General features: G+C 41.5%; 2 protein-coding genes across 3 annotated transcripts in view; both read left to right on the top strand.

The window, feature by feature from the left end:
• NRBF2 (nuclear receptor binding factor 2) overlaps positions 1–18,866 on the top strand; it is a 1,206,382-nt gene that overhangs the window by 416,182 nt on the left and 771,334 nt on the right. The window lies entirely within an intron of this gene.
• ZNF365 (zinc finger protein 365) overlaps positions 17,764–18,866 on the top strand; it is a 28,199-nt gene continuing 27,096 nt past the window's right edge. For both annotated transcript variants that reach the window (XM_050803059.1, XM_050803060.1), the window contains exon 1: positions 17,764–18,056. The gene's annotated coding sequence lies outside the window, so the exon portion shown is untranslated. The remainder of the gene's footprint in view (positions 18,057–18,866) is intronic.

Here is an 18,866-nt window from a genome sequence, read left to right as displayed (position 1 = left end):
TTGAATGTGGATTCTCCCTGGAGAGTTGCCCCAACCTTGAGCAAGCCATTATATTAATCCAATGGTGGTTCTTAGGAAGGGAACAAGCTCTGGGCTATCAGAATGCAATATTCTTGGCAAGAGAAGGAGTAAGTACTGTATACTTGAAAGACAGTCTTTGTGGTATACCACAGCAACCTCTACACAATGAAAGTTAGAAGAAAATTGATGAAATCTTTGGAAACTAAAATAAAATGGTTACTAATTTCAAATTCCATATTCAGTAAAAAAATATCTTTTACCAATGACAGGAAAATATGCATATTTTCAGACAAACAAAATTAAGGGATATTTTGATATAAGGTCCTCACTAAAAGTAAATTAAATAAATATCTTCAACCAGAAAGAAAACATTCCCAAAAAGAAAGATAAAAATGAAGGAAGGGAATAAAGAACACCAGAAAGAGGAACTAAATGGTAAATATAAATGATCATTAATTATATAAAACAATAGTCGTATGTGATCTGAGGTTTAAATTATGTGTAGAACAATTTCACAAAAGTGGCAGATAGGTAATAGTAAAGGTAACAATTTGTAATAGTTTATTATAAGTCAAGGCTATATATTTTGTATCTAGGAGAACTGCATAAATAGTTAATGACATATGATTACAAGATAATAGAAAATGTAAATAAAATAATCATTTAAAAAGTTTTCATTCTAAAAAGGGAAAGAAAAATAGAAAAAGAAGCATAAAAACACATGACCCCAATAGAAAATGAGTAGCAAAAATGTACATATAAACTTAATAATGTCTGTAATTACATTAATTGTAAATGATCTAAATACACTGAGTAAAGTCTTATGGTGGTCAGATTGGATTAAACAATAACAACTATATTGTGATCACAAGTCTTGCTTTAAATATAAAGACACAGAAAAGTAGACAATAAAAGAACCAAAAAAATGTCATGTGTGATGGTTAATTTTAGGTAATTTCCCATCAACCTTAATTACAAGCCATGGTAGTACTAAGAGATGCCCTAAGAGATCTCTTGTATTCCAGGCATACTTTCTTTACTTCTAGTGTGGAGTAATAGTCCAATTTCTCCTTGGTAGTCCGGATCAATCACTCCAGACTACCACAATTCGTAATTCCATAATTCCGTAATTCCCTTCTTAGCCAGCTGACTCAGAGGCATCAGGAGCCCAAATTGGCTGGGTGACAGTCTTAACTTCCAGTTTAATGGAATCATTGTGTCTCCTTGTGGCAGCCTTCCTCCCTCTGGAACTAGGACCTGTAGACCAGCAGAGCATAAAGTTGTGAGAACAGGAAATATGCAAAGGCGGCATATTCATCCCCCTTCGACTCTCCTATTTGGCTTGTGTAAAGACAGATGAATTCTGGAGAATGCCAGCGAATTATCATAAGCTTAGCCAAGCAGTGACTTCAATTGCAGTTGCTCTACCAGATGTGGTTCCATTGCTTAAGCCAATTAACACTTCTCTTGGTAACAATAGTATGCAGCTATTGATCTTGTAAATGTGTTTTTATCCATACCTGTCCATAAGGCTCATCAGAAGCAGTTTGCTTTCATTTGGCAAGGCCAGCAATACACCTTCACTGTCAGACTATGGGGGTATATCAACTCTCTAGTCTTATGTCATAATTTAGTTGGCAAGGATCTTGGTTGCATTTCCTTTCCACAAGATATCACACTTGTCCATTACATTGATGACACTATGCTGATTGGACCTAGTAGTGAGCATGAACTAGCAACTACTCTGGACTTACTGGTAACATATTTGTGTGTCAGACCATGGGAAATTAATTCTACTAAAATTCAGGCGCCTTTTACTTCAGTAAAATTTCTAGGGTCCAGTGGTGTGGAGCATGTCAAAATATCCCTTCTAAGGTGAAGGTTAAGTTGTTTCATCTGGCCCCTCCTAAAACAAAGAAAGAAGCACAATCCTAGTGGGCTTATTTGGATTTTGGAAGCAATACATTTCTTATTTGGATGCATTATCCTGGCCTATCTATTGAGTGACTAAAAAAGCTGCAAGTTTGGAGTGGAACTCCAGGAGAAGGCTCTGCAGCCTCCTGGAGCAGCAGGAGCTCCAAGCTGCTATGCAAGCTGCTCTGCCACTTGGGCCAGATGATCCAGTAGATCCAATGGTACTTGAGGTGTCAGTGGCAGACAGGGATGCTGTCTGAAGCCTTTGGCAGACCCCTATAGGTAAACTGTAGTGGAGGCCTTTAGTCATTTTGGAGCGAGCCCCTGGCATCATCCCAGATAACTACTCTCCTGTTGAGAGACAGCTCTTGGCCTGCCACTGTACTTTAGAAGAAGCAGAATGCTTGAACATGAGTTATCAAGTTACTACATGACCAGAGCTACCTATCTGGGTGTTATCTGACCCACCAAACCATAAAGTTAGGTGTGCACAGCAGCACTCTATCATCAAATTGAAGTTGTATGTATGTGATGGGGCCTGAGCAGGTTCTGAAGGCACAAGTATGTTACATGAAGAAGTGGCCCAAAAGCTCATGGTTTCTACTCTTACTACACAGCCTTTTCTCTCCCAGTCTACACCCATGTCCTCCTGGGAAGTACCCTGTGATCAGCTGACAGAGGAGGAGAAGACCAGGGCCTGGTTTATAGACAGTCCTGCATGATATGCAGTTACCACCCGAGAAGGGACAGCTGTAGCACTACATCCCCTCTCTGGGACATCTCTGAAGAAAAGTGGTGAAGAAAATTCTTCTCAATGGGCAGAACTTCACCTGATTGTACACTTTGTTTGAAAGCAGAAATGGCCATATATGCAATTATATATTGACACACAGGTTGTAGCCAATAGTTTTGCCAGTTGGTCAGGGACTTGAAAGGAAGGGGATTGGAAAATCGGTAACAAGACATATAGGGCTAGATCTGAGTGGGCAAAAGATATGGGGATATTTGTGTCCTATGTGAATGCTCACCTTCTCAGCAGAGGTCTTTAATTATCAGGTGAATAGGATGTTCCATTCTGTAGATACTAGTCAATCTCTTTCCTCAGTCACTCCTGTCATAACACAGTGGGCCTATGAACAAAGTGGCCATGGTGGCAGGGATGGAGGTTAGGCATGTGTATTAGTCTGTTCTCATGCTGCTAATAGAGACATACCAGAAACTGGGTAATTTACAAAGAAAAGAGGTTTAGTGGACACACAGTTCTACATGGCTGGGGAGGCCTCACAATCATGGCAGAAGGCAAAGGAGAAGCAAAGGCACATCTGTCCTACATGGAGGCAGGCAAGAGGGAGCATGTGCAGGGGAATTCCCCTTTATAAAGATCTTGTTAGACATCAGATCTTGTTAGACTTATTCACTATCATAAGAACAGCATGGGGAAAACTCATCCCCGTGATTCAATTACCTCCCACTGGGTTCCTCCCATGACATGTGACCATTATTACAATTCAAGGTGAGATTTGGGTGGGGACATAGAGCTAAACCATATCAGCATGGGTTCAGCAAAGTGATTTCCATTCACTAAGGCCAACTTCGCTATTGCCACCTGTGAGAGCTTAGTCTAACAGCAGAGACCAATACTGAGTCTCCAATATGGCATCATTTCCTGGGGTAATCAGTCAGCCCTCTGGTAGCAGGTTGATTACATTGAACTGCTTCCATCATAAGGGGAAGTATTTTGTGCTTACTGGAATAGACAGTTACTCTGGACATAGATTTGCCTTCCCTGCACACAGTGCTTCTGCTGAAACTACCATCTGTGAATGCCTTATCTACTTTTATGGTATTCCACAGAGAGAGCACTGCTTCTGATGAAGGAACACTTCATAGACAAAGAAATGCAGAAAAGGCTCATACTCATAGGACTCACTGTTCTTACCATGTTCCCCATCATCCTGAAGCAGCTGGCTTCACAGAAAAGTAGGATGGTCTTCACAGTTACAGTGCCAGCTAGGTTATAATATTTGGCAGGGCTCAGGCAAAGTTCTCCAGAAGGGTGTGTATTCCCCAAGTCAGCATTCACTATATGGTACAGTTTCTCTCACAGCCAAGATTCATGGGCCTAAGAATCAAGGGGTGAAAATGGGAATGGCACCACTCACCATTACCCCCAGTGACCCAGTGGCAAAATATTTGCTCCCTGTTCCCATGACTTTATGCTCTGCTGGTCTACAGGTCTTAGTTCCAGAGAGAGGAATGCTGACACCAGGAGACACAACACTGATTTCGTGAACTGGAAGTTTAGACTACCACCAAGCAACCTTGACCTCCTCATGACTGAGTCAACAGGCTAAGGGAGTTACAATGTTGGCTAGAGGAATGATCCAGACTACCAAGGGTAAATTAGTAGTCCTTACCTCTAGGAAGACAAGGAAGGGTGGGATATAGGAGATCCTTTAGGGCATCTCTTATTACTATCATGCCCTGTGATTAAGGTGAATGGGAAATTACAGCAACCCAATACAGGCAGGACTATAAATGGTCCAGGCCCTTCAGGAACAAATGTTTGTGTCACCTCACCCCGTAAATATCCACAACCAGCTGAGGAAGTTGCTGAAGGCAAAGGGAATACAGAAGGGATAGTAAAAGAAGGTAGTTATCAAAACCAGCTATGACCATGTGACCAGTTACAGGAACAAGGACTATAACTGTCATGAGTATTTTCTCCTTATTTTGCTAAGAATATCTTTGTGTATATTATACACATATTAAGCAAATATATGTTTTCATTCCTTTCTTATTCCTTTTTCATGTAACATAAGATACATTAACTTTACATAAGTCTTTAAGTATTGTTAATTTTACATAGTAGTATTTAAGTTACATCAGGAGAAAAGTAAACATCATCCAAGGACTTTATCTCCTCTTCTGGGCAGGGATTAGTGCATTTATGGTTGTACATAGGATGATTTTATCATGTTAGGTGGAATTATTCCTTTTCATTATCCTTATTTGCAGATTAAGTATGTTTCAAGGGTATGCATATGGCTACCAAGTTAACAAACGCTGGACTTGTCATGGTTTATTTTAGATGTCAACTTGACTGTATTAGGGAATACCTAGAGAACTGGTAAATCATCACTTCTGGGTGTGTCTGTGAGGGTGTTTCCAGAGGAGACTGCCATGTGACTCAGTGGTCTGAGTAGGGAAGATCTGCCCTCAAAGTGGCTGCGTGTATGTGCACCATCCAATCAGCTGGGGGCCTGGATAGAACAAAAAAGGAAAGGACAGAATTTCCTTAATCTTTCTCCTGGAGCTGGGACACTCTCCTCCTCCTGCCCTTGGATATCAGAACTGCAGGCTCTCTGGCCTTAGGACTGCACAACTTACATCAGCTCCTTGCCAGGTTCTCAGGTCCTTTGCCTTGGACTGAAAATTACACCATAAGCGTCCCCAGTTCTGAGACTTCTGGACTTGGATAGAGCCATGTTACTGGCATCCTGGGTCTCCAGCTTACAGACAGCCTGTCATAGAACTTCTCAGCTTCCATAATCATGTGAGCCAATTCCCCTAATAGATCCCCTTTCATATGTTTCTATGTATGCTGTGTGGCACATGATGCTTCTGCCAAAACTATCATCCATGGACTTACTGAATGCCTTATCCACTGTTATAATATTCTACATCCTGTTGCTTCTGATCAAGGAACTCACTTCACAGACAAAGAAGTACAAAAAGGGCTTATGCTCATGGAATTCACTATTCTTACCATGTCTCTTATCATCTGGAAGGAGCTGGTTTCATAGAATGGTGGGATATCTCTCTAGAGAACCTTGACTAATACACCATGCAAATACAAAACAAAAGGAAGATGGTGTGCCTATATAGACGGTTCCTGAAGATGATGGTTGAGCTTTTTTTTTTTTTTTTCACTTTACAATGGTGCAAAAGTTATAAACATTCAGTAGAAACTGTATTTTGAATTTTGATGTTTTCCTGGGCTAGTGATATGCAGTATGAAACCCTTGCGATGCTGGGCAGCAGCAGTGAGCTGCAGCTCCCAGTCAGCCATATGGTCACGAGAGTAGATAACCATACCCTACAGTGTTCTGTGCTGCCAGATGATTTTGCCCAACTGCAGGCTAATGTAAGTGTTCTGAACATGTTTAAGGCAGGCCTGGCTAAGCCATGAAGTTCAGTAGGTTAGACGCATTAAATGCATTTTTGATTATCAAATCAAAATATCAATTTTCAAGTTAGAATGGGTTTCTCAGGATGTCATCTCGTCATAAGTTGATGAACATCACCAAAATCAGACAAAGTAGATTTAATGCAAAAATAATTACTATGGAGATGGAGATTTCATAAACATAAAAGGGCCATTTTAGCAGGAGGAAATCACATCCCAAATCTCTATAAACTTCATAACAGAGCTTCAAATATTACTATGGTTGAAATGTTTATTTCCCCCCTAAAATTTATTTGTGGAAACCTAATCACAAATGTGATAGTTGGGGGTAGGGCCTTACAGAGGTGATTAGTTCATAAAAGCAGAGCCCTCATGAATGATGTTAGTGCCCTTGTGAAAGAGGCCCAGAGAGCCCCTTTGCCACTTCCATCATATGAGGACAGAGAGAAAAGGTGTTATTTATGAGGAAGTGGGCCCTTACCAGACACCAAATCTGTGAGTGCCTTGATCTTGAACTTCCCATCCCCCCCCCCCCCCCCCACCACCCCCACACACCCCCCCCCCCCCCCCCCCCCCCCCCCCCACCCCCACCCCCACCACCCCCCCCCCCCCCCCCCACGCCCCCCCCCCCCCCCCCCCCACCACCCCACCCCCCCCCCCACCCCCCCCCCCCCCCCCACCCCCCCCCCCACCCCCCCCCCCCACCCCACCACCCACCCCCCCCCCCCCACCCCACCCCCCCCCCCCCCCCCCCCCCCCCCCCCCCCCCCCCCACCCACCACCCCCCCCCCCCCCCCCCCCCACCCCCCCGCACCAACCCCCCCCCACCCCCCCCCCCCCCCCCCCCCACGCCCCCACCCACATACAGAACTATGAGAAATACATTTGTTATTAATAAGCTACACACTTTATCCTATTTTGTTATGGCAGCCCAAACTAAGATAAATGTTAAGGCAAAAATTGGCTGAATTAAAAGAAGCTCATAAAATAGTCTAGAAAAAAATCTAGAAACATAAAACAACACGATTGAGCAATTTGGCTTATACAAAATACTGCATCAAACAATGAACCTTCTTCTCAAGTGCAAATAGATCTTTTGCCAAAATCATAATAAAAGACTTAGTAAATTTGAAAAAATTAGAATCATTCACAGTGTGCTATCTTTCCAAAACAGCATCAAGGCAGAAAAAATAACAAAAAGTAACTAGAATGATGCCAACTGTTTGATAATTAAACAATAAACTTTCAAATAAACCATCAATACATAAATAAATAAAAATGGAAATTAGAAAAATTTTGACTAAATCATAATGAAGATACAACATATAAAAAATTACGGGATTCAGCTAAAGCTGTGCATAAGCAGAAATACACTGCTTTAAATGCATGTATTAGGAAAGAAGAAAGACAGAAGTTAATCATTTAACTTTCAATCTCAAGAAGCTAAAAAAAAGAGAAACAAATTAAATTTAAGGGCAGTAGAGAAAAGAAAAAATAAAGTTAAAGCAGAAATCAGTGAAAGGCAAAACAAACATATAATTAATAATATCAGCAATACCGACAGTTGAGTATTTGTAAGGATTAATAAAATGTATAAGCCCAGAGCAAGACTGCTTAAGAAAAAGGGAACATGGCACAAATTACCATTATCAGGAATAAATAAGGGACATTAGTGCAGATCCAATAGAGAAAAGAAAGATAATAAAATAATATTTTAATTTAGCACCAATTAATTTGACAATTTGGGTGACACAAATGAATTCCCAGAAAAATACAACTTACCAAAGCTGTGAGCAGTAGAAAATCTGAATAACTCAATATCTATTAAAGATATTTAATCCACTATTAAAAATCTCCCCTAAGGAAAACTCTAGAGTCACAATGACTTTACTGGTAAATTCTTGTGAACATTTAAAGAAGTAACAATGCAAATCTTGCATAAAATTTAAAGAAGTAATAACACAAATCTTGCATAAACCCTTCCATAAAACAGAGACAACTGTTTCTCTCATGTATCTTTTATGAGACGAGTACAACCACAATTCCAAAACCTGACAAGTATATTCTAAGAAAGAGAATTACAGACAAATCTCACATAAACATAGTGTAAAAATCTTTATCAAAATATTAAACTACCGAATCTGGATATTTTTTATATGTGTGTGTGTGTGTGTGTGTGTGTATGTATATTATATACACCAAACTTCCCTTTGGAACACAATATTGGTTTGACATTGAAAAATTAACACAATCACGGGCCGGGCGCGGTGGCTCACACCTGTAATCCCAGCACTTTGGGAGGCTGAGATGGGTGGATCACAAGGTCAGGAGATCCAGAGCATCCTGGCTAACACAGTGAAACCCCGTCTCTACTAAAAACACAAAAATTAGCTGGGCGTGGTGGCGGGCGCCTGTAGTCCCAGCTACTCGGGAGGCTGAGCCAGGAGGATGGCGGGAACCCTGGGAGGCGGAGCTTGCAGTGAGCGGAGATGATCGCCACTGCACTCCGGCCTGGGCCACGGAGTGATACTTCATCTCAAAATAAAAATAAAAATAAAAATAAAATAAAATAACACAATCACTTTAAAATAAAAAAGGAGAAAAGTTATATGAACATCTTGATAGATGCAGAGAAATTAATTGACAAAATTTGCCCTTCCCTCTGCTTATAATATATTTTGAAAAACTCTTGGCAAACCAGGAATAAGCGGAACTTTCTTAAATAAAGAACATTATAAAAACACAATAGCAAACATTATATACAGGGTGAAATACTGAAAATGTTACTTCTAAGACTGTGAATGAGTCAGGGATGCCAGCTATTGCTACTTACATTCAACATTTTACTGGAGGTCCCAGCCATTGCAGTATTTTTTTTTTTTTTAATTAGGATTTGAAAGGAAGCAATAAAGCTGTCATTATTTGTAGACATAATTAGCATATGCCAAGAAAATTTAAAAGAATAAACTATTTGGTCTAATAATTGAATCAACAATGTTGCTTAATACAATTTCATTATTTAAAAATCAGTTATATTTCTACATACCATCCACAAATAGAAAATTATATTTTATAATACGCTATTTATAATATCTTCAAAATATAAACTATGTAGGAACAATTCTATCAAAAGATTTTCAATACCCCAACACTGAAAATTATAAAAATCCTTGAGAAAAACTAAACTTAGACATAAACTTTTAATATTTAGAAACTCAATACTGTAAAGCCATCAATTCTTCCCAAATCAATCTATAAACTCAACACTATCCCAGTCCAAACCCTATCAGGATTTTCTTTTCTTTTCTTTTTTGGCAGAAGTTGACAGACTGATTCTAAAATTTATATGGAAATTCAAAGGGCCAAGGGTATTCTAACCAACACCCTATATTAGAGAATGCACGCCTGCATGGTCACCTAATTCAAAATGAAGGCCACAATACAGTGGGTGAAATAATCCTATTTTCAATAAACATTGCTAGATTAATGAGATATATGAGAAAAATGCATCTGGACCCCTTTCTATACCATTGCTCAAAATTCCATATGGATTACAGATATAAATATGAAAAATAAAACAATAAAGCTTTTAGAGGAGAAATAGGAAGACAACTTCATGACCTTGGAGTAGGTAAAGGTTTCTTAAACAAGATATAAAAGGCACTAACCTTAAAGGGAGGATTCCCATATGTATATCTGACAAAGGACTCATATATAGAATACATAGAAAATGTTAATCAATAGAAATAATATAGACAACAAGAGAAAAAATAAAGGATCGAACACTTTACAAGAGGATATGCAAACATCAAAAACACATGTGAAAAGTGGCTTCCACTTCTTAGCCATCAAGACCACATAAATTAAACCACAGTGAGATACTACTGCTCACCTATAAGAATGCCAAATTAAAGTCAGAAAGCGTCAAGAATTTTAGAGATTATGCAGCATTTGGAGTTCTTATATATTGCTGGTAGGTTTGAAAATTGGTAAAACATTTTTGAATACTATTAGGCATTATCTACCAAAATGAAATATATGCACATTTTATGACCTAGCAATTTCACTCCTGGGTATATACACCACAGAGATATGTACACATGCTCACCAAAAGACACATATTTGTGTGGAAATAAATGAAGATCATGCAGACAAGAAGAAGCAAAGGCTCTTTATCCAGAGCTTGCTCTAGCAAGGGAGTCAGCCACCCTCACTTGCGTTTGGCTGAGACTCAAAGGCAGGTGAGGACCAGGAAAGCTTTATAATGGAAAAAAGAGAAGAATTTGACCATGACCCGACTAGAAGTTGCTCAAATGGAGAAGCTGGAGGCAGGCTAAGTATAAGTGGGGCATACTATTTGATCTTTTAGATAAGCATACTTGGCTTTCTCTGGTTGGTCCTAAGTTATAAATAGGCAGAAAAATTAGGGAAACTGATAGTTAAGGTCAACTTGTGGCCACTTTGGGGCCAATTACTATAAAAGTTGTGATTTAGCATACTGGAATGCGGGCTACCAATGTAGGTCAGTGTTCTGTTTTTATATATGGTCTGGCAGTTATCTGTTTATATATTCAACGACTCACGAGAATTTTCCTATCAATTTTCACAATAATGCTAAACTGGAAACTACCCAAATTCTCATCATTAGCATCATGTATAAATAAATGGGACATATTCACATAATGAAATACTATACAGCAATGAGAATGAACAAACTACAACTACATACAACAATATGGACGAATCTCATAAACATAATGTTGAACAAAAGTTAGACACAAAAGAATATATACAATAGGATTCCATTTATTCAAAACACACAGAGGCAAGCCTAATCTACCCTAATCTATGCTATTAGAAGTCAAGATGATGGTACTTTTAAGGGGGGGGGGGTAAATACTTGATAGCAATACACAGGAGTGTTCTGGGAAACAGAAACTTGCTCTGTTTTTTGATCTGGATGCTGGTTACATGAGTGTGTCTAGTTGTAAAAGTTCACTGGGACTCATGATATGAAAACTTTGTGTATGTATGTTAGTTTCCAATAAAAAGTTTAAAATAATCTAACAACTCATTGTTATATAGGAGTTAGACTAGAAGGTAGAGACTGAAGAACACCACTTATTTTCACCCAAAAATAAAAATAATCCAAAGACGCTACCTTTTAAACTCACTTAAAATCTTAGCTATGAGCTGCCTAGTAAAATACATCTCTTAGAATGAACTAGGAAACCACTCCTGTACTGACTGGGGGTGAAGGAGAAGATACTTCTTTTTTTGTAATCAGAAAAATTATTCCTATAAGCCAATAAAGGGTAAAAATTACTCCAATTAACATTCAGTTATCTGCATTTGGGTATAAATGTTAAAAAATGATTCATATTATACTGTCAAGTTAGCAGTTTCACTAGGATTTAGTGTACACCATGTGTTTTCTTTATATACAGGAGAAAAGTCTATGTATATTTTATTTGCAAGTTCAGTTTCTCTTTCCTATAGTTACAAGGGCTCTCTTTTCACTCTCTGCTGCTAAAAAAAATGTAATTCTCACCTAAAATAGTAGAATAAAAATGCCTATGTATTTTGGTCCCAGAAAACGGACCCTATTTTGACAGAGCATCAGTTTCATAATTTATTCTTCATGTAATTACATAATTCTAACTAATTATTTAGCAATCTTCATATTTTAACTGTATCTTTTTTCTGTATCTTTTATTCCATAGCAACAGGCTTTCTAGCTCTCCCACAACCACTTTGCTTAGGGAAGGTGTGCCAAAGATTTCTCTTCACATTATAAACTATCAAGAAAGGAAAGGGCTTTAAAATTTGTAAATGATAAGCACTGAAAACCTTCTGAACATCAGTCATTTATTGCATGTTCAACCATTAGTTTTTGAGGTCCCCAAGATGCCAGGCAAGGATCTAGGCACTAAAGATACAACAGAATAATGGCAAAGCACATAGGTTCTTAATTTAGATAGGCTGGGTTCAAATCCTAGCTATATAACTTACTGTCTCTTTAAAAATTACCTTATTACTTCTCTATGACTCAGTTTACTCATTTATGAAAGAGGAATACAAGTAACACCTTTCTCCTAGCTTTATTAGGAAAGTTAAATGGCATATCATGTGGAAACCATTGAGAATCATCCTTTGCACATAATAAGGACTTAATACTTGTCAGTTGTTATTATAAGAGGAGCTGACATTTGTTATGTTTTGGATACAGTTTGGCCCCAGCAAATGTTAAAATCTGATCCCTAGTGTCAGTGGTGGGGCCTACCGGGAGGTGTCTGGGTCATGGGGCAGATCTCTCATAAACCACTTGGTGCCCTCCTTCAGAAAATGAGTGAGTTCTCACTCTATGAATCTGGCACCTTCTCTGCCCCTCCAACCTGCCCATCATGTGATCTCTGCACACGTTGGTTCCTGTTCACTTCTGCCATGAGTGGAAGTAGCCCAAGTCACTCCACAGAAGCAGATGTGCTTCTTGTACAGCCTGCAGAATCGTGAGCCAAATAAACCTCTTTTCTTTGTAAATTACCCATACTCAGGTATAGCAACACAAATGGACTAAGACAATACCTAACAATTTTGACCAATTACCTATTGACAACTTCTCCACCACCACCATGACTGCCTTCCATGCCCTCTTCTCCAGCCATGCAATCCATGCTAGCAAGGAAATGACAAATGAGAATTTATTTTTTTTTAAACAGTCTCGCTCTATCACCCAGGCTGGAGTTCAGTGGCACGATCTTGGCTCACCACAACCTCCACCTCCCAGGCTCAAGTGATTCTCATGCCTCAGCCTCCTGAGTAGCTGGGACTACAACTGTGCACTACCATGTCCCAGCTAATTTTTGTATTTTTAGTAGAGATGGAGATTCACCATGTTGACCAGGCTGGTCTCGAACTCCCGGCCTCAAGTGATCCACCTGTCCCAGAGTCCCAAAGTGCTGGGATTATAGGCATGAGCCATGGTGTCCGGCCAGAAATGATGAATGCATTAACTGGACTAACAACTAGGATTGTGGTACTGGAAAGTCCTTAGTTCATTCCAGCTCCTGCTTTTTACAAATGAAGACATGAAGCCCAGAGATGTTGCCCAGCTTGAATAAAAATTCACACAACTAATTAGGGTATTAGATCGTGGATCTGCACATTCTTAGTTCAGGCACTGGGCTGGAGAAACCTGCAAAGTAGAAAATTAGCCCATCCTCTCATTTGGTTCATGTTTGACCCCACCAAGGGAACAAGTAACACTGCTCTTCCTAGGTGGGGGGTTTACCTTGCTGTAAGTTTTCTATTTTTAGCCCCTATAGAAGCCCTACTCCCTGCAGATTCACTCCGGCTAACAGACTGCTGTGGGATTTAAGGCACTCTCCATGGTGTTGCTTGGTGGTTGCCATGACAATGAAATTTAATAGAAATAGAGTTTTCTAGTTGAGTATTCTGGTGAAGGCTTTAAAGCCAGATTACAGCTCTGACTCTGAAGCTTAAATGAGGCAAGTTATTTGTACTGGCACATAGTAGGCATACCATAATACTTGTTGAAAGTCAGAATGAATACATATATGCAATTAGTTGCATGAGGGAGCTGGAAAACCTAACAGCTGAGAACTGAGCTGTTACTTAAAGTCAGTACTTAAAAGTTAGTGTGGAGCAAGTTTATCATATCCTTCTTGGGAAGTGGTGTAGCTCTGGATTTTCATAATTACCTGACACTCTGTGTGAGAAATGATTTGTCTGATTCCAAAGGACTGTGTCTGATGTTTAGGCCACTTATTAGCTCTGCAACCCAGGGGGTTCCTTCTGCACACAGATGTTTGCTGCAGACATGGAAAAAATAGCAGGAATCTGACTCTGGGTTCCCCTTGCAGACCTTTTATCTGGGGCACTTATTCAAATCTTAGAGGGTCTGTGTTCAGTCCCCATAAGGCAGTTTTTTTGGCAAATGTAATCAACATATTTAATAAATGGATCAAGAAATTTAAACAGCCTATTTGGTTCAAACCTTTCAAACCTGTGTTTGAAAGGCAGCCCTTCTGGCCACAATGGGTGAATGTTATTTAATAAATGGAGAGGAAAGACAGCTCAAAAATCTCCATTCAATTCCTAGGTCTTTCAGCAGGGATTCTCCAACCACCCCAGCCTGACGGGCTGTTTCCCATCTCAAGGAAATCTGTATTCTATATTAATCATTTGGCCTTCCTCCCCTCCTTCTTCACTTCCTTTCTGCCTCTTTCTCTGTCTCTTTTCCTACCTCTTCTTCCTTTCTGCCCATCTCTTTTCCTCTCCACCACCCTTCCTTTCACAGTCATGACGGAAAGAGCCCAGGCTTTTGGAGTCAGAATTAGCTTCAAATTCTTACTACCTCTCATGCTTCTTAGTGGCATGACCTTTAGCTCTATTCATCACATCTCCAGCAGCATTCTGTCTTGTGCATAAAGGGCTGCCAATGTCTGCCTCGTTGGTTAATGTAACAACGGAGTGTTTCTCAAACTTCAGTGGTCATGAGAGTCTCCTGGAGAGACAGGTGAAAATGCAGATCTTCAAGATCCACACCTGCAGATTCCACGCCTGGTCAAGGTTCCAGACATCTGCATTTTGACCAGCTCCATAGGTCCCACTTTGAGAAACTCTGGATATGTGCATAAACGTTTAGTATAGTAAGATCCATTGTAATTACTCTACAGGTGAGAGAGATGATCATTAATAATTCAGCAAACATTTATTGAACATCTACTATGTGCCAGGCATGATGTCAGGCCCTACAGACACTTCCCATTTAATTCCTTTAACCATATATATGTATGTTTATATATATGCCATATATATGTTTATATATAAGTTTATATATATGCCTTGTTCCCATCCCACTAGTTGTAAGCGCCTGGAGGGCAGAGTAAAACAGCATAATGTGCCATAGAAAAACATCAGTGTTAGAAGACATGAACTCTAATCCTGATTTTATTATTTATTACTTATATGACTTTAGGCAAGTCACTTTACTTCCTAGAACTTTATTTTCTTCATCAAAAACTGGAAAGCCAATGAGTACAGTAGTTAAAAGCCCAGGGTTTGCCATCCTGGCTCTAATGCTTTCTACGTTTGTGATCTTGAGAAAGTTACTTAACTTCTTTGGGCCTGTTTCCTCCTATGTAGAAAGGGGATTTATTTGTTCATTATTCATTCTTTTAACAAATATTTTTTGAGCACTTTGATCAGCACTGTGCTAACTCCTGGGAATATATTGGAGAGTAAGACAGACAGGGTCCCTGACTCACATCGCTAACAATTTAACAGTGGACATAAATATTAGAGAGACAACTACACCCATAACCCAGTACACAGAATTACTGTGACAAATCCTGTCGTGAGAAATTTTCCTAGTATGCACTAACCTTGTCCAGGAGTGTCAGGGAAGACCTCCTCAGAGAGGGCATACTTAGGATGAGCTCTGAGGGATGAGTAGGCATTACCTGATAAAGAGGTCCCAGAGACGGGAAGAAGCAGGGCTGTTAAGTAAAGGGATGCCAAGATGGCTGGAACTGAGTGCACAAGGTCCGCCCTACCTCACAGGTGTCCAAAGATTAAATGAGGTAATTGGTGGTATACACAAGTGACACTTTGAGAACCACTTATGGTCCTAAATGCCTGTTGACCAAAGTTGAATTTCCCACAATACTCAGCTTTAGGCCCTGCATAGAATAACCTCTCCACAATTATTTGATAATATTTTATGATATTTTTAGGGTGAGAAAAGGACTTTGAAAATCTCCATTCTCTCATTTAAAAGGGGAGGAACTTAGGACAAAAAAAGGAGTAGCAGCTGTCTAAGAAATGGGAGGAGCTGGCCAGGCGCGGTAGCTCACACCTGTGATCCCAGCACTTTGGAAGCTGAGGCCAGTAGATCACATGAGGTTAGGAGTTCAAGACCAGCCTGGCCAACAAGGCAAAACCCCATCTCTACTGAAAATACAAAAATTGGCCGGGTGGTGGCAGGCACCTGTAATCCCAGCTACTAGGGAGGTTGAGGCAGGATAATCGCTTGAACCCGAGAGGCAGCGGTTGCAGTGAGCTGAGATCACGCCACTGCACTCCAGCCTGGGCAACAGAGCGAGACTCTGTCTCAAAAAAAAAAAAAGGAAGGGAGGAGTCTGAACCGTAAGCCTTTTCCTCTCCAGAGCACGCTTTAGCTGTGTTTTGCCATGAAGGCAGCGGGTGTGAGAGCTTGACCTGCAGGCGCCTCCCATGATGACCGAGATAACTTGCCACTCCAATGTGTGTACCTTTCAGACTTTAAGTTTTTACTAAATGAATTGATTCTTGGAATAGTCTTGAGAGCGAGTCAAAAAGTAACTTCAATGAAATATAATATTTTCAAAGCAAACACATCCCAGCACACTAGCCTATCTCCATTTATGTGGAAGTTAGTACATATTAATTCCTCTTCTCCTTCCTGCTTTTTAAAGGTGTGCAGGCCCCTTTCTTATGGAAATAATAATTATTATAAATGAAGTAGCAACAACGATAACAGCTGACTATCAGCGTGTGTCCCGGTCAGGTAGCGTTTTTACAAAACTCCATCATCATCAGCGCATTCGATCCACTGCTATATTAAGAGGCAGGTCCTGATTATCTTCATTTCGTAGACGAGGAATTGAAGGAACAGAAAAGTCTAGTTACTCGACCCAAACCCTAGAGCCAGGATTTGAATCAAGTCTGATGCTAGAGCTTGGGATCTTCATTGCATTTGATGTGATAATTCATTTGTGAAAAACAAAGCAATTCATTTGTTTTCATTTGTCAGAAACAAAACAAAATCTCAACTAAGATTAACTGTTGCGCTCTTAACAGTTAAAATCAGGTGTTGAAATGAGTAACAGTAAGCCTTGAGAAGACACCCCGAGGAGTCAAGAGGATGCATTAACTGTCTACAGATGAACAGAATATCTTCTTTGAACAAGGAAACCCAAAAGTAACTTTTATCTTGGTTTCACATTTCAGGAGTTACAGTAGGGGCAAACCAAAACAGATTTAAAAAAAAAGAGAGAGAGAGAGAGAGAAAAGCGAAAACTCAGCAAGCTGAGGCATCAGAGTCCTTCAGAAGGAATATTTGCCGTCTTCTCTTCAGGACATCCTCTCTTTAGGAGGACGAATCTTTTCTCCAGGGAAAGGGGGCATCCTCTTCAGAGATGGGGGTGTAGGTGAGGGGATCTTGTTGCTTTGTTTGTTCATAATCCCTGCACTTTACTAGATTTAGTTTTGCCCGTTAACGTAGCCTCAGGACACTTGCCTAGGAAGGCTGGAGTGTACTCTCTGGGTTAGTTATTTTGGGACATTCTCGCCCCGCTGCTAGGGATGAAGAGGTCCTAATTAAATACCCAGGCCTTCCAACTGCCAGATTTTCAAAGAAGATGCCCAGCTATGCTGTATCCTCATCCACACTCTCCCGCTCCCCCTAAACTAAGTGCAAAAAAGCTTGCCAGGGCCTGCAGAAAGCGCCGCGACTGGGAGGCTGACACGCGTCTTCCCTTCCCTCCCCCGGGGAATGATCCCAGCATCTCTCGCAGTGATGTCAGTGTAATCCTGAGTCGGATCGGGCTCCCGGCTGGGTGGCGGGCGGGCAGATGATGCTCCCGCCAGCTGGGCAGAGCAAGGGTGTTCCCCGCGGAGGTGGCAGCCCTGGGCCGCGGCGTTCCGGAACCCCCGCACCCCCAGCGCGGTGCCCCCGGTGCCCGCGAGCGCCGCCCCCGCTGGCTAGCCGCGCCTCGCTCCGCCCTGGACGCCGCAGGTCCCGGCGCGGAGGTGCGGCGTGGGGTGGGAGCCGGCCCGGCTCAGTCTGATTTACGGCTCTGCTGAAAACCGCTTCGCTCCCGCAGCATCAGCACCGGCGGCGGCGGCTGCAGCAGCAGCAACAAGTCGGGTAAGAGGCGGCCGCCGGCTATCTGCGCCCGCGGCTCGGCGGAGGGGACCGACCGGGGTGGCCAGGGCTGGGGAGGGGGTCCCCGAGCCCGCAGCATGGCGGGGAGTTGGGAGAGCCGGCTTCCCGGCCCCGACCAGCAGGAACTCGTGTGCACACGAATCCACTCTGGCACCCGTGGGCTGGCACGCAGCGGAGCGGGGGCGGGGAGAGCTGGGACCCCGGGGCAGGGTCATTGCCAGCCTGCCCTTCTCTGGCAGAGTCACTTAGGGCTGTTCCATGAGCCCCGTGGACTGGGGTTTCCCCTGGGCCCATAAAAGCCTGCGTGCTCTGAAGTGTGTGATTACCCATTTTCCCATCCAAAATGCCACCCTTGCCCATTGCCCCCCTAGAATCCTGACTTCCCCTTTCTTTACCTCTTGCCAGCGTCTTTGGCCCTGTGCTGAGCCAGGGTTTGCATCTCATTCCCAGAAAACCAGTGGTTAAACACCCCGGTGTACCCATCACAGGGAGAGGTTACCCTCTCTGGGGGCCAGAGGCTTCACCTAGAAGCCTTGCCCGCCTCGCTACCTGGGGACTATTTGCACCTCTGCTTTTGAAGAGGTTGAGGACTCTTTTCACCCAAAGACCCCAGCTGGGCTCCCTCGTTTTGGGTCCAATGCTTGTTACATTTAAGTAGAAACCATTCATGGAAGAATAGAAGATATGCACTGCTTGCAGAATTGGGTTGCCAACAGTCATCTGTTGCTAGGGTGAAGATAATAAATTCCTACAAGGAAACCAGAACTTCCTGTTATTAAGAGAGTATGCTGA

This window comes from Macaca thibetana, chromosome 9 (genome assembly GCF_024542745.1).
Source record: "Macaca thibetana thibetana isolate TM-01 chromosome 9, ASM2454274v1, whole genome shotgun sequence".
NCBI lineage: Eukaryota > Metazoa > Chordata > Mammalia > Primates > Cercopithecidae > Macaca > Macaca thibetana.
The sequence above is the reverse complement of the archived record's forward strand: the minus strand, read 5'-3'. Positions and strand labels throughout refer to the sequence as shown.